This window comes from Stegostoma tigrinum, unplaced genomic scaffold (assembly GCF_030684315.1).
Source record: "Stegostoma tigrinum isolate sSteTig4 unplaced genomic scaffold, sSteTig4.hap1 scaffold_593, whole genome shotgun sequence".
Lineage (NCBI taxonomy): Eukaryota > Metazoa > Chordata > Chondrichthyes > Orectolobiformes > Stegostomatidae > Stegostoma > Stegostoma tigrinum.
This window is the reverse complement of record NW_026728530.1, coordinates 1,081-17,828: the sequence shown is the minus strand read 5'-3', so window position 1 is coordinate 17,828 and position 16,748 is coordinate 1,081. Positions and strand designations below refer to the sequence as shown.

General features: G+C 46.2%; 1 long non-coding RNA gene and 1 other non-coding gene across 2 annotated transcripts; both read right to left on the bottom strand.

Moving 5' to 3' along the window:
- Positions 1 to 4,445: 4,445 nt before the first annotated feature.
- LOC132208984 (uncharacterized) lies at positions 4,446 to 13,279 on the bottom strand. The gene is made up of 2 exons (XR_009445059.1): positions 7,391 to 13,279; positions 4,446 to 5,294 (listed from the first exon to the last, which is right to left on the bottom strand). It is a non-coding gene; the product is annotated as an uncharacterized LOC132208984 (long non-coding RNA).
- Positions 13,280 to 16,214: 2,935 nt separating this feature from the next.
- Positions 16,215 to 16,287, bottom strand: trnak-cuu (transfer RNA lysine (anticodon CUU)). The gene has a single exon. It is a non-coding gene; the product is annotated as a tRNA-Lys (tRNA).
- Between the last annotated feature and the right edge of the window lie 461 nt (positions 16,288 to 16,748).

Sequence of the window (16,748 nt, the reverse complement as noted above, 5' to 3'; positions counted from 1 at the left end):
TCCTGTCAATGTCCCGCTGCAGCCTACAACAGCCCTCTACACTGTCAACGACACCTCCGACCGTTGTGTCATCTGCAAACTTGCTGACCCTGGTACCTGGTGCTATGATGTTGTGGCCATAACAGAGACATGGGTTTCTCATGGGCAGGAATGGTTGCTGGATCTTCCAGGGTTTAGAACATTTAAAAAGAATAGGGAGGGGGGAAAAGAGGAGGGGGTGTAGCACTACTAATCAGAGAGGGTATCACAGCTACAGAAGCTTCCTTTGTCGAGGAAGATCTGCCTACTGAGTCAGTATGGGTGGAAATTAGGAACAGCAAGGGAGTAGTCACCTCGTTAGGGGTTTACTACAGGCCCCCCAATAGCAGCAGGGAGATTGAAGAAAGCATAGGTCGACAGATTTTGGAAAAGTGTGCACGCAGTAGGGTTGTTGTAATGGGTGACTTTAACTTTCCTAATATTGATTGGAACCTCCTTCGAGCAGAAGATTTGAATGGAGCTGTTTTTGTAAGGTGTGTTCAGGAGGGTTTCCTAACGCAGTACGTTGACAGGCCGACGAGGGGAGAGGCCATTCTAGACTTGGTGCTCGGAAACGAGCCGGGGCAGGTGTCGGATCTTGTGGTGGGAGAGCATTTTGGTGATAGTGACCATAACTGCCTCACATTCTACATAGCTATGGAGAAGGAGAGGATTAGGCAGAATGGGAGGATATTTAATTGGGGAAGAGGAAACTATGATGCGATTAGACATGAGTTAGGAAGCATGGACTGGGAGCAGTTGTTCCATGGTAAGGGAACTATAGACATGTGGAGACGGTTAAGGAACAGTTGTTGGGAGTGATGAGTAAATATGTCCCTCTGAGACAGGCAAGAAGGGGTAAGATTAAGGAACCTTGGATGACGAGAGCGGTGGAGCTTCTAGTGAAAAGGAAGAAGGTAGCTTACATAAGGTGGAGGAAGCTAGGGTCAAGTTCAGCTAGAGAGGATTACATGCAGGCAAGGAAGAAGCTGAAAAATGGTCTGAGGAGAGCCAGGAGGGGGCACGAGAAAGGCTTGGCAGAAGGAATCCGGGAAAACACAAAGGCATTTTACACTTACGTGAGGAATAAGAGAATGATCAAAGAAAGAGTAGGGCCGATCAGGGATAGCATAGGGAACTTGTGTGTGGAGTCTGAGGAGGTAGGGGAAGCCCTAAATGAGTTTTTTGCTTCTGTCTTTACGAAAGAAACCAACTTTGTAGTGAATGAAACCTTTGAAGAGCAGGTGTGCATGCTGGAATGGATAGAGATAGAGGAAGCTGATGTGCTGAAAATTTTGTCAAACATTAAGATTGACAAGTCGCCAGGCCCGGATCAGATTTGTCCTCGGCTGCTTTGGGAAGCGAGAAATGCAATTGCTTCGCCACTTGCGAAGATCTTTGCATCCTCGCTCTCCACTGGAGTCGTACCTGAGGACTGGAGAGAGGCAAATGTAATTCCTCTCTTCAAGAAAGGAAATAGGGAAATCCCCGGCAATTATAGACCGGTAAGTCTCACGTCTGTCATCTGCAAGGTGTTAGAAAGGATTCTGAGGGATAGGATTTATGACCATCTGGAAGAGCATGGCTTGATCAAATACAGTCAACACGGCTTTGTGAGGGGTAGGTCATGCCTTACAAACCTTATCGAGTTTTTTGAGGATGTGACTAGAAAGGTTGATGAGGGTCGAGCTGTGGATGTGGTGTATATGGACTTCAGTAAGGCATTTGATAAGGTTCCCCATGGTAGGCTCATTCAGAAGGTCAGGAGGAATGGGATACAGGGGAACTTAGCTGCTTGGATACAGAATTGGCTGGCCAACAGAAGACAGCGAGTGGTAGTAGAAGGAAAATATTCTGCCTGGAAGTCAGTGGTGAGTGGAGTTCCACAGGGCTCTGTCCTTGGGCCTCTACTGTTTGTAATTTTTATTAATGACTTGGACGAGGGAATTGAAGGATGTTCCCTATGTTATCATAGTTCCCTATGCTATCCCTGATCGGCCCTACTCTTTCTTTGATCATTCTCTTATTCCTCACGTAAGTGTAAAATGCCTTTGTGTTTTCCCGGATTCCTTCCGCCAAGCCTTTCTCGTGCCCCCTCCTGGCTCTCCTCAGACCATTTTTGAGCTCCTTCCTTGCCTGCATGTAATCCTCTCTAGCTGAACTTGACCCTAGCTTCCTCCACCTTATGTAAGCTACCTTCTTCCTTTTCACAAGAAGCTCCACCGCTCTCGTCATCCAAGGTTCCTTTATCTTACCCCTTCTTGCCTGTCTCAGAGGGACATATTTACTCATCACTCCCAACAACTGTTCCTTAAACAGTCTCCACATGTCTATAGTTCCCTTACCGTGGAACAACTGCTCCCAGTCCATGCTTCCCAACTCATGTCTAACTCATGAGATATTTGCAAATGTAGCAAAATGAGCCAGAAGTTAGATAAAAATGCTACATCAAGATGCAGAATTGCCTGTCTGCAAAGTACATGCTTTCTGAAAGAACTCTGCAAGCTTTTCAGCACCTGAGACATGTTCTGCCACAATATCTCTGCCTTTCTCTGGCATTTTTGCACTTTGATGTCTCAACTAGAACTTAATGTTTCACAGTACTCCTGTCTTGCCTGGTTGTTTATCACAGGCATAAGCCAGGCAGCTTAGCACTGTTATTACCAGCAGTCAGTCAAGGATTTGTCAGCAGCTGTGGCAACAAACATATGTTTCGACCAAATAGTCGCGTCACAAAGTCTCAGGGAAAGTTCTCAGTCAGGGCAAGGGAGACAGGATTAAGTCAGGAGATCCTGACACAGCATGTCCAAGAAATTACTCAATATCAGCCATGTGGGGCAAGCACGATCAGAGGATCTGTATCACCATAGTACAGAGAGGTGGCCACACTCACTACTAATTGCATTCTCAAAATGCTCCAGGAGATTGGTTGAGCCTGAATTATGATCATCAATCCAAGCTGACCCTGTCCATTCTTGCCATTGGGGGTCAGTTTGATGAAATTCTCAAAGGTGTTCAGGAGATTGGGAGTTTCATAGCTCCCTGAAATAGCAACACAAGTGGATAAGACGGTGAAGAATTTCACTTTCACGGTCCACAGCATCAGGATCTGGTCAGCTTTGATATCTGGCTCATAAGTGAGATGAGGCTTTTTTTTCAAACATGGCAGAGCATGCATTGTTCCTACGAGAGCAACTGTGGTTATTCATGCTCTTTTTTTTGTTTCAACCATGAAATGGCCACAACTTGATCAAAAGTGAAAGTAGCCATCAACCAGTTTGAACTGTCGGTTGTCAAATAAATTAAGACAGAGATAAATGTATTTGTGGGAGATTTTTAAAAAAATCATTCATGGGATCTTGATATTACTGGATAAGAATGGCAGTTTCCTTCCCTAATGGACATAGGTTTTTCCAACAATGACAACGGATTCACGGTCATCATTAGATTCTTATTTCCAGATTTTTTTTTCAAACTCAAATTCCACCATCTGGAATGGTGGGATTCAAACCTAGGTCCCCAGACCATTATCTCGGTCTCTGTGGAGTAAAGTACAGCAGACTAAATAGAAAATAAACCAAGACATTGTATGATATCTAGCGCATACGTATTCATCATGAAATCCATCACTGCCATGGACATCAGGTAAAGATCTGAAGAGACTGCATTCCCCGCCCCCCGCGAACAGAGTCACAATGGACACCAGGTTTCATAGCCGATTGGGAAAATGCAATCGGGGATATAGTACTGGACTCCTCCCAATCTTTTGTTTAGACTTAAAACTTTCATTTTGTGGGCAAAAATCAAAAGGAAACATTACGATTGTTTACAAATCAACAAATACCTATTAAAAGTCGAAACGTGTCTGTGGAGAGCAATAGGATCCGTAATTGTAAAAGGTGTGCAGACATAACTAATAAATAAAGGGCCATCAAGATCATCATAGGATTCCTACAGTGTGGAAGATGGCCATTCAGTCCATTGAGTCCATACAAATCCTCCAAAGAGCATCCCATCCAGTCTCACACTGTCCTTGCATTTTGCACACAAGACACTAAGGGTAATTTAGCATCGTCAATCGACCTAATTTGCACATTTATGGACTGTGGGAGGAAACCAGCGCAGACAGGGTCTGGGTAAGACACTTTTCATAGGTTCAGTGTGGACTTGATGGGCCAAGTCATCTGCTTCCACTCTGGAGGGATTCTACGATCTCCAGAAACAAGCCCAAAAATACCTGGTTTGGAAACAGCTAACAGCAGAATTTTAAAAAAGTTACTCAAATTTGCTGCTAGTTAACCAGTCCTGATGAACCAGGAAATCCCTTTTCACACACTGTGCTGGTGGATAGTCTTTAGTCAGTGTGAATGTGTCGTGACGTGACTATTTCCAAGCTCCACCTGACAAATATACAACTGTTATTAACATTTTATTCACAACATCAGCACCTTTAATTGAGCAGAGATTAGTAACATCAGTACAAACAGCCAAAAACTATGGTTCATTTGATCGTGAGCGTGATAGCAAAATCCTTTAACTGTGGTTCTTTGTGACAGTTTGGATGACTGAGTGAATGCTTTCCCACACTCAGAGCTCACGAATGGTCTCTCCCCAGAGTGAAATCGCTGGTGTGTCAGAGGGGAATTCGAGTCAGAAAAACTTTCCCACACACAGAACAGGCCAATGGTCTCTCTCCAGTGCGAATTTGCTGGTGTATCAGTAGGTGAGTTGTCTGAGTGAATGCTTTCCCACATTCCAAGCAAGTGAATGGTTTCTCTCCAGTGTGAACTCCCTGGTGTTTAAACAGGTTAGATGACTGAGTGAATCCCATACCACAATCAGAGCGGGTGAATGGTTTCTCTCCAGTGTGACTCTGGTGGTCAGTTTCCAGCTGGGATGGATGAAGAAATTCCTTCTTGCAATCTGCCCATTTCCACAGTGTCTCCCAAGTGTCACTGCGATGGTGTTAGAACATTTCAGATGAATCTTCAGACTCTTTTACACACAAACCATTTGCATTTGTCCAAAGTGTGAGTGCTGCTTTCTTCTTCAACGTTCAAAATCCTGAGATAATTGGGTTGTGAACTAAATAGGGAGACAGATCGAAGATGGAGAGAGAAGATATGTGGAGAGGAGACGGACAAGTCAAAGATGCCAGCATGGAGCAGGTAAAGGTGAGTATAGGTGGGGAGGTAGTGAGGTGATAGGTCAGTTTAGGGAGGACAGACAGGTCAGGGGGGTGGGATGAGGTTAGTAGGCAGTAAATGGGGGTGCAGCTTGAGGTGGGAGGAGGGGATAGGAGAAAGGAAGAACAGGTTAGAGAGGCAGGGACAACCTGGGCAAGTTTTGGGATGCAGTTGGGGGAGGGAAGATTTTGAAGCTTGTGAAATCCACATTGACACCATTGGGCTGCAGGGTTGCCAGGCAGAATACGAGTTGCTGTTTCTGCAACCCTTGGGTGGCATCGTTGTGGCACTGCAGGTGGCCCAGGGTGGGCATTTCGTCTGAGGAATGGGACGGGGAGTTGAAATGGTTCACGACTGGGAGGTGCAGTTGTTTATTGTGAACCGAGTGTAGGTGTTCTGCAAAGCAGTCCCCAAGCCTCCGCTTGGTTTCCCCAATGTAGAGGAGGCCACAACGGGTACAGGGGATGCAGTATACCACATTAGCAGATGTGCAGGTGAACATCTGCTTGATGTAGAAAGTTTTCTTAGGGCCTGGGATGGGGGTGAGGGAGGTGGTGTGGGGGCAAGTGTAGCACTTTCTGCGGTTGCAGGGAAGAGTGCCAGGTGTGGTGGGGCTGGAGGGGAGTGTGGAGCCACAGGAGTCACGGATAGAGTGGTCCCTCCGGAAAACAGGCAAGGGTGGGGAGGGGAAAATGTCTTTGGTGTTGGGGTCGGATTCCTGATTGCGGAAATGTCAGAGGATGATGCGTTGGATCCGGTGATTGGTGGGGTGGTACGTGAGGATGAGGGAGATTCTTTTTCGGTTGTTATTGCAGGGACGGTGCGCGAGGGAGGAGTTGTGGAAAAATGCGGGAGACACGGTCAAGGGCATTCTCGATCACTGCGGGGGGGAGGAGGGCAGCGTTGCGGTCCTTGAAAAGGAAGGACATCAGATGTACGGGAGTGGAATCCTGGGAGCAGATTCGGCAGAAGTGAATGAATTGGGAATAGTAGATGGCATTTTTTTAGGGCGGTGGGTGGGAGGAGGTGTATTCTAGGTAGCTGAGAGAGTCGGTGGGCATGAAATGGATATTGGTTTCCAGACGGTTGCCCAAGATGGAAACAGAGGTCCAGGAAGGTGAGAAAGATGTTGAGATGCCCAGGTGAGCTTAATGTTGGGGTGGTAGGTGTTGGTGAAGTGGATGAACTGTTCGAGCTCCTCATGGGAGTACGAGGCAGCGCCAATACAGTCATCCATGTACCGGAAGAAGAGGTGGGGTTCAGGGCCAGTGTATGTACGGAAGAGGGATTGTTCCGACAAAGAGGCAGGCATAGCTTGGGCCCATGCGGATACCCATGGCCACCCTCTTTGTCTGTAGGAGGTGGGAGGAGTTGATAGAGAAATTGTTGAGGGTGAGGATGAGTTCACCTAAGCGCATAAGGGGGTCAGTGGAGGGGAACTAGTCAGACCTGCAGGACAGGAAATAGTATAGGGCTTTTAGGCCATCTGTGTGGGGAATGCAGGTGCTAATGTGCTGTACTGCATCTGCTGTACCCGTTGTGGCCTCCTCTACATCAGGGAAACCAAGCAGAGGCTTAGGGATCACTTTACAGAATATCTACGCTCAGTTCGCAATAAACAACTGCTCATCCCCGCCTCCCTAACATGTTCTTCCTCTCACCTATCCCCTCCTCCCGAGACTGACCTATCCCCACCTACATTCACCTTTACCTGCTCCATCCCCACCTCTTTAACTTGTCTGTCTCCTCTCCACCTGTCTCCCTGTTTATTTCAGTATCCCCTGCCCCTTCCCCATTTCTGAAGGGTCTAGGCCCGAAAATGCCAGCTTTCCTGCCCCTCTGATGCTGCCTGTCCTGCTGTGTTCCTCCAGCCCCACACCTTGTTCTCTCACTTTCAGCCAGAGGCGGCCGCGCATGCGCCCAGCTTCACCTCGGCCCTTTTAAAGTTTCAAAGCTGCCGCACATACGCCCCGCGGATCATTGCCCCCAATAAAGATGGTGACGGTCACACGGGCCTATCGCCATCTGAGGCATTGATTTGTTTTCTGCAAACATGAGTCTGGGAGTTTTAAATGTGTGTGTTTTCCAACGTGCACTAAGTCTTTGTACAACTTCCAAACCCATACGAATATCACTTCCCTCCCGCTTTCTGCCGATTTGCTTTCTTTACTGTGTCCTGCTCTTACCTCAATTGCACAAATCTTGGACTCAGCGAAGGATCTAGGCCCAAAACGTCAGCTTTCCTGCTCCTCTGATGCTGCTTGACCTGCTGTGTTCATCCAGCTCTACACCATGTTATCTCGGATTCTCCAGCATCTGCGGTTCAAATTATCTGAGCAACTCTGCGCTGCTCTCGTGAATGATCATGTGGTTTTCACCGATCCCGCCCCCCCCTCCTCATTCTGATTGGTTAGAATGGCAGCGACATCCGCCAGTCATGCACGGCAGCCCTATTGGCCCCTCGCTGACATCAATCACCCAGATGCCATTGTGATCTGGAGCATGCGCAGTGCTTCATGTTGTCATTGTGAGAAGCTAATGATGGTCATCACAATGTTGCATTTTGAGACAAATGAGACTGAGAACTGGATGAGAAAGATTGTTACATTCGCGATCCTGGGGTTTTAATAAGTCGCTCTGAGGGAGGGGCACTGCACCCGAAACGTTAACTCTGTCTTTTTACCTTCACAGATGCTGCCAGACCTGCTGAGCTTTTCCAGCAACTTTGTTTTTGTTCCTGATTTATAACATCCCAGTTCTTTTGTTTATTTTTAATAAGTCGCGATTGAAAAGGCTTCCTGCAGCTCAAAGCTAAAGATAGCTCTTGATACCGCTCTGGCAGCGAATAGAGAAATAGCAGTGAAATAAGGGTGATAAATACAGGTATAGCAGTCCTCAGGTAAGATGTAAAGAGAATAATTATGAATATGAAGAACACCACGTGGTTAAGTGAGGTGAGTGTTGTTCATATGAACTGTGATTGGGCAGAGAGGGAGGTTAATCAAAAAAGAACAAGCAGAAAAGAGATTCTCAAGAAAGGTCTGTGTAATGGAAAGCAACGAGAATCAGAAGATAAAAGTCCATGACAGAAGAAAAAGTTTGAAGGCCGAGGCTGCAAAAACTCCAATAAGTTGTATCACTGCTCTACTGCCTAGTTATTGGCATAAGCAGTATAATCCACATTCAACTGTAAATAGAGATAATAAAATGTGAGGCTGGATGAACACAGCAGGCCAAGCAGCATCTCAGGAGCACAAAAGCTGACGTTTCGGGCCTAGACCCTTCATCAGAGAGGGGGATGGGTAGAGGGAACTGGAATAAATAGGGAGAGAGGGGGAGGCGGACCGAAGATGGAGAGTAAAGAAGATAGGTGGAGGGAGTATAGGTGGGGAGGTAGGGAGGGGATAGGTCAGTCCAGGGAAGACGGACAGGTCAAGGAGGTGGGATGAGGTTAGTAGGTAGATGGGGGTGCGGCTTGGGGTGGGAGGAAGGGATGGCTGAGAGGAAGAACCGGTTAGGGAGGCAGAGACAGGTTGGACTGGTTTTGGGATGCAGTGGGTGGGGGGGAAGAGCTGGGCTGGTTGTGTGGTGCAGTGGGGGGAGGGGACGAACTGGGCTGGTTTTGGGATGCGGTGGGGGAACGGCAGATTTTGAAGCTGGTGAAGTCCACATTGATACCATTAGGCTGCAGGGTTCCCAGGCGGAATATGAGTTGCTGTTCCTGCAACCTTCGGGTGGCATCATTGTGGCACTGCAGGAGGCCCATGATGGACATGTCATCTAAAGAATGGGAGGGGGAGTGGAAATGGTTTGCAACTGGGAGGTGCAGTTGTTTGTTGCGAACTGAACGGAGGTGTTCTGCAAAGCGGTCTCCAAGCCTCCGCTTGGTTTCCCCAATGTAGAGGAAGCCACACCTGGTACAGTGGACCTGGAAATAGCTGTCTGAGTTTGTCACTGTAGTTTACTTCATAACAGATAAACTCCACACTTTGTCTCAATAAAGCCGACAGTTGGTTCACAAATTAGTTCTGCTGCCAAGTCTGTTCCTGTTTGAAAAGGGGTATAGATCACATTTAAATAGAAAATGCTAAATATCAATCCAGGCTGGCAGCCAAACTCCACTCCGTCACCACTGACTCCATCCCTGCCCCTGGTAACTGGCTGGTAACACACTGCTCACAGTCATGGTGCAATATTTCACCCCAAGGTGAGCTTCCAACCACATTACTCACACCCCGCCCATTATCACAAAGGCCACATACAATTTCAACCTCAACAGCATCTTAGTTCATTTGCTGCTGAAACTCTCATCCATTCCTTTGTTACCTCTCGACTTAACTCCCCAAACACACTCCTGGCCGGCTTCTTAATACTACTTCCCTGAAATCTTGAGATGATCCAAAAATCTGCTGCCCATGTGTTTACTCTCACCCATTTCAGCATCTTCGAGTTTTGCCATCCTGTGCTCATTAACATGCACATTTTCTGGGTGGCAAAGCACCAAGGTATTGAAATTCATATCCTTATTTAGAAATTTTGTCATTATATCTCCTTCGTTTGATAGTCCCTCCAGCTGCAAAACCCTCTGAGGTATATCTGAAGAAGGGTTACTGGTCATAAAACAATAATGCTGCTCTTTCTCCATAAGCACTGCCAGATAAGCTGAGTTTTTCATCAATTTCTGCTTGTGTTACTACTTTCAAGCATCTACTGTTCTTTTGGTTTTTCCTTCAAGACATTTGTTCTCCCTGACTTCCAACCGCCAGTAGATTTCTGGTTTTAACTCTCCCACCTTTTTCATGTTTTCAGCTTCCAAGGCCATAAGCTCTTGAATTTATTCCCTAAACATCCCTGGATTCAAAGCCCTTTGTTTGTTCAGGATATTCCTTGAAACCTACTTCTTTGGCCAGTTTTGGGTCACTTGTCCTAATAAGTGCCTGGTATCAAATATTGTTTTATGACAACCTTGTGTAATATGTCAGATCATTGAATTGAATCAAAAATGTGAAAACATTTAAATTGTCCTTTTGGAAAACATCACTAATTCTTCATGATCATTTGGGAACTCCTTACCTAATATCATTGCAAGTGCGACTTCACCACACGACCTGCACTGGTTCAGAAAGGTCAAACATCAAATTATCCAGATGTAACTGAGGATTGGCAATAGTTACTGATACCTTTGGAGAGTGATCCAAAGTTCATGTATCAGGATATGGTGAATGAATGACATGGTACAGAACTCGTTGGATAACATAAGCTCAGAAACAGAACAGCGACGTCTTTCTTCTGACTCGAGAGGGTCTAACTTTTTAATGGAAAAATGTTCAGGTTCATTTATAGTTCTTCACGAAGAATGAATTGTTGATCTTATTCGGCTGCATGTGTACAAATAATTTCTTTAGATGTGAGGTCAAAGAAATTCAAAACTATTCCCCATCCTCCCACAGACTTTGTCTCACTGTTAAGGTGTCTACTCATGGACCTAGGGGATCCAGGTATATGATTATTTGAAGTTTACATCACATTTAGACAGTCGTTAAACATGCTTTTGGCACGCCAGCCTTCATTGCTCGATCGTTTCAGTTTAGGAGTTGGGAAGTCATATTGAGGTTGCACAGGATGTTGATGAGACCTCTTCTGGAATACAGTGCGCGGTTTCTGTCGCACAATTACAGGAGGCATATTATGAAGCTGGCGAGTGTTAAGAAGAGGTTTACCAGGATATTGCCTGGTATGGAAGGTTTGATTTATAAAGAAAGGTTGGATAGACTTTGACTTTTCTCGCTGGTGCTTAAGAGGTTGAGAGGCGGCCTGTTAGAAGTTCATAAAATAATGAGACATGTAGATAGTATGAATTATGGTCATCATTTCCCAAGGGTGGGAGATTTCAAGACTGGGGGGATGTTTTTAAGTTGCGAGGAGATTATGTAATAAAAAAAGATATGTGAGGCAGAATTTTGCAATGACTGTGAATAAAACAATGGCAAGTTCCAGCAGAGAAACAGGTGGCAAACAGGTGAGGGGATAGTGAAGCAGGCATGTGAGGGCTAATGTGTTTCGTTTGCCAGTGACATTCACTGCTTCACAAAGGGGAGAACATTGAAGTGCAGCAGTGACGGTGATTATTTTATTGGATATTCACCTTGCAAATGGTTTTTCTGCCAGTATCCCTGATTACATCACAATCTACGGGATGAAAGCTGCAGCAAGACATGTGGAGCCAGTGGTGTCATTGATACTGCGTCGGAATTTGGATTGGAATATTGTATCCTGTCTCACTCGAGTAAAGTTGACAGCTTTTCTACCCTTGCAAACTGACAGAATCTCCCGAAGAGGAATGTCTGCCCAACGCTGTTCTTGTCAGGTTCCCAGCAGCTGAAGTGAATGGATCGCTGGGTGTTGGAAATTGAAAATTGAAAGTGAAAGGTAAATGAGTAACATGAGTGTGGGGCTACTTCAGCTCACAGTCTATTTCATATCCCAGCTCATGGCAACGGTGCCCATTGTCAGGAGAAACTGCTTATGTTCCACATAAAGCTGCCTTTTGTTGGGAAACCTTGTGTACAGCGGGATAAGCAGGTAGAACAGTGTGTGTATAATATCACAAAGACTGACTTTGAGCCACACATAAAACAGTAAAGTTAACAAGTAAAGTTGTGAGCTTGTTTTCGTTTAGACTTTTCGTCACCATGCGAGGTAACGTCATGGGTGAGACTTCCGATGAAGTGATGTTGTCCTCCTCCACTTGGAATTTATACTGCCTGGTCCGTTCCGGCGACTTCTGTCATTGTGCATTCTGTTCTGTATGGGTTGCATATGGGGTCCAATTCTATATGTTTGCTGACTGCATTATGGATTGAGAACCATGCCTCTAGGAATTCCCATGTGTGTCTGTGTTTGGTTTGCAATACTATGGTTATGTTGTCCCAGTTAAACTGATGGCCTTCATTATCCGGGTGTACTGATATTAGGGAAAGTTTGTCATGTCATTTTGCTGCCGGCTGATGTTCATGTACACTGATGGCTAGTTTCCTTCCTGTCTGTCTGATATAATGTTCGTGGTAATCGTTGCGCGGTATTTTGTAAACAATGTCAGTTCTGCATGTCGTGGGTATGGGGTCTTTAATCCTTGAGAATGTTTGTCGTAGCATGGCTTTGGGCTTGTGTGCTACCGTAACTCCTAGTGGTCATAGGAGTTGTCAGTTCTGATATGTTCTTGATGTATGGCAGTGTGTCCAGTGTGTTAGGGCATAATGTGTCCTCTTCGTGTTGCTGTTTAGTCAGCACCTGCGGATGAAATTGCAGGGATATCCATTCAAAGCGAAGATTTTGTATTGGTGTTCTTCCTCTTTCTGCATAGTTCTGGGTCATTGCAATGAGTGGTGGTCCGTTTAAATAGTGTCCCGACACAGCTTAGTTTGTGCAAAACTGACCTGAGTTAGTTGCCACATTAAAAGTATCCGAGCCCCTCGAGGCACTGACCCGAGTTGTGATGTGCAAAGGACAACACACAAAGGAGGATCCTTGTGTGATTGATCCAATGTGGTCTGTATAACACGGTAACAGTGAAGACTGGTCTTCAGCACCCACATTGAACCTGACTCCACTTGGCCTCCAGCCAACTCTCACAAACTATCATTGCCCTTCACTTTTCCTGAACTCCCCTCTATTCTTGTTTTAAACTGATTGCACGCCAGGCAGTTTCAGCTGGCATTGCTGATGTGGAACTGTAACATGGAGTGAATTGATTTTGACTGATCAATGACATAATTCTGCTTCTCAAGATCAGTCAGTATTTCAGATTTATTACTTTAAATGATAACCATGAACAGGCTACGACAGTGAAGGCACTGAATCGTAATCTCTGGACCAGCAGGAAAGATCAGTTTATGGCACTCAGGACACTGTCTGATTCGGCCTTGCATTCTCCCAACCTTCTGCACATGATGCCCCTCTGCTGTGTTTCGGTTTTGTTACGTCTTGATATATAACAGTCTCCAGTTATCTATTCTTTTGTTATTTCCAATACATGAGACCCTCTTTCCATGTCTTGTGCCTGGCCCCACAGCTCAGTGGCCAGAGCACTGGTCTCAGAAACTAGTGGTTGTGAGTTCGAGCCTGTGATAGTGTTTGTACACACCCTGCTTCAAAGGTCAAAAAGAGCCCTTTAAAAATTATCTGAAATTATAACAGTATCATTTCCTCCACAGACCAGAAATATGTGTGAATTTCCACATTGCTGTTTGTCCTTCCACTTGAGGAGCAGCATTTGGAATGGCAGGAAGCAGCTGACATCAGTGATGTTTGGCTGGAAGTACAAGGTGAAGCAGGAAAACTGTAGGTGAGCAATGGGGGAGGAGCACAAACCCAGGGCATCCGTCAAATACTTCCATTTGTTGCTGTAAACAGGTTCTAGTTTTGGAGTCTGGAATGGGACAGTAGAGCCAAGTGAGTGAAGTTCTGCTTTCTGGGGGTTGCTCTCTCCGAAAGCCTCTGGCACTCTCGGTGGAAGGTGTCCTTGTTTCTTTCCTTCTGTGGGTGAAAATGAGGTTCACTTCCCCGAGGGGGCATGAGCACAGTCTTCCCACCCCAAACTTCAGTTTTGCTTGTTGGTTCCTCAAAGTGTTGATCCAGAAACCCGCACAGCACACACTTCATTGGGGAAGAGAATGGCCTGAGGTCGTCATCATTGGACACTTAATCCAGAAACCCAGATAGTATTTTGGGAGCTTGTGTTTGAATCCCGTTGCAGCAGACGGCGGAATTTAAATTCAATACGAACCGTTATCAGTTAAGGGAAGTGAACTGCCTTCCTTGCTTACATGTAACTCCAGACCCACAGCAATGCGTTTGACTCTTCCCTGCTCTCTGGTCATTTAGGAATGGGTAATAAATGTTAGCCTAGCCAGTGATGCCCTCATCCCGTGAATGAATTTAAAAAGTACGTCAGAAATTCCTCCTGTCTGGAATGATAACTGATTCGCTTTGCCCAACCTTTATGCCAACTGAAGTCACCTGACTCTTGAAGTCAATGGCCATTCATCATAATTAGAGCTCCCCCTTTCTCCTGGTGTCTTCAACTTCCTGTTTAGTGCCTTCTGCTAAAATTACCACGATAGTTGACTGGGGTGTGTGTACACGGACCACGGTCAATTTCAGTCCCTTGCTGTTTCTAAACTGTACCTAAACTCCATTTCACCAGAACTAATATCGAGGATGCAAGTTTGCTCACTGAGCTGTAAGGTTCATTTTCAGACGTTTCATCACTTGTTTTTATTTGAAAAAAATATACTTTATTCATAGAAAGTACAAAAAATAAAACATTTATACACCGACCCAGTCATGCAAGCTGCTCCTGGTTACCCAGGGGGTACGGACACCAACGAAAGGCAAAAACAAAACAAAGAAGAAAAAAATACAAGGCAAAGAAAATACCCAGGCAGTCGTCTCCCCACAGAGTCCCCGTTAGCCCCCTGACCAGTTGGGGACGGCGCCAGCTGGGCCCAGTTACCAGATAGGTCCCTTTTTTTCCCATTCTGGACGAGGGGTTTCATACGGTGGTCTTTCCCCAACGCGCCTTGGCGGCGGCTGCCCCAAGCTTTAGCGCGTTATCAGCACGTAGTCCTGGACCTTGGAGTGGGCCAGTCTGCAACACTCGGTCGGGGTCAGTTCTTTCAGCTGGCAGACCAGCAAGTTGCGGGCAGACCAAAGAGCATCTTTCACCGCATTGATGGTCCTCCAGGCGCAGCTGATTTTGGTCTAGGTGTGCATCCCAGGAACAGCCCGTAGAGCAGGGAGAAGGAGGTGATTGACAGTCTCATCACCCCAACATCCGCCTCAAGGGCAGCATGGGGTGGCGCAGAGATTCCAGGTGTGCACAAAGGATCTCACTGGAAGAGCCCCTCTCACTGCCAGCCAAGTAATGTCCTTGTGCTTGTTTGAAAGTTCTGGCGATGAGGCATTCTGCCAAACGATTTTGGGAGTCTTCGAGGGGAACCACACGACAGGATCCACCCTCTCCTTTTCCCGAAGGGTCTCGAGGATCCTACGTGCTGACCACTACCTGACAGCCTTGTGGTCAAAAGGTGTCTCCTTTCATAAACTTCTCCACGAAGGACAGGTGGTATGCGACGGTCCAATTACTCAGAGCGTTCCACGGCAACAAGGCCAGGCCCATCCTTCGCAACACCGGGGACAGGTAGAACCTCAGTAAGTAAGGACACTTGGTGTTTGCGTACTGAGGATTTACCCAGAGCTTGATGCAGCCACACACAAAGATAGCCATCAGGGCGAGGGTGGCGTTCGGTACATCCTTTCCCCCATTTTCCAGGTCTTTGTACATGGTGTCCCTGCGGACCCGGTCCATTCTCGATCCCCAAATGAAGTGGAAGATGGACCGGTGACCGCAGCGGCGCAGGTCCAGGGAATAGGCCAGGTCTGCGCCACATACAACAGTACCAAAAGCCCCTTGCACCTGACAACCAGGTTCTTACCCACAATGGAGAGGGACCGAAGCTTTCTGTTGGTATTTGTTTTGATTGAAGAACTATCAGCATTTGGTGTGAAATTAATATTGTAGCAGGGCACTATCGAGCAGCCAAGAAAATGGGCGAGGAGGGTAGCCATTGAGTTCAAGTAGACGTCATCGATGTTTTCCGTGGTATCCCCAGAGTTAGTTCGTTCTGTTTCAGCTCCATTTAACATGGAGCTGCCCAGGACGTGACCATTCTCAGTTTGTGACTCTGAACAATCTTATTGGTGCAGGGTTGGAGTTGCGTTAGTGCCTTTGCAAGTCCTGTCATTTATTACACAAGCGGCTGCACGTCCAAAACGATCTCTGCGATTTCCAGTGAAGTGGAATCAAATTTCACTGCAAAACTGGAAACCAGGATTTTCAAAGCAGCAGAAGTGCAGTCATGTTTTCAGCATAGCTGCAGCTGCTCGTTTCACTGATAACGTTGGAAAGCTATGCTGCATCACAGAAAGCAAAGCAGTAAGAAGCTACGACGCCCAGCGTGGGGCTCGAACCCACGATGCTGAGATTAAGAGTCTCACGCTCTACCAACTGAGCCAGCCAGGCTTGACTTGGTTGTCTTGTTATTTATCTAAAATCCTTATTTTCCCTTTTCACACCAAAGCCCCTGCAACCTCATTTCAATGTGCCAAAGATGATCCACCTCGAAAATCACAAGTTCCCAGTTTATTCTGCTCAATCACAAATAATATCATTTACATCTTCCACTTTTCAGCTGTCACTCCTTCAGACCATAATAACCCATTTTCATTTAACATTCAAAACTCATATTTTAATGTCGGTGCCCTCATCCTTTAGCTGCCCATGTGACTGTCAGTCACTCTGGGATGGTGAATCTGCTGCAATAAACCCAGTGATTTCTGTTACAGATTGTGTGAGATGTGTGTCTGTCTGCCCAGTCTCACTTAATACTTTCAGCACTTTGTTTGATCAGTACATCAGCAACTTCTGTAGCTTCGCATTTGGGGGCTGGATTTTCACACTTCAGTTAAAAACTATTCAAAGAT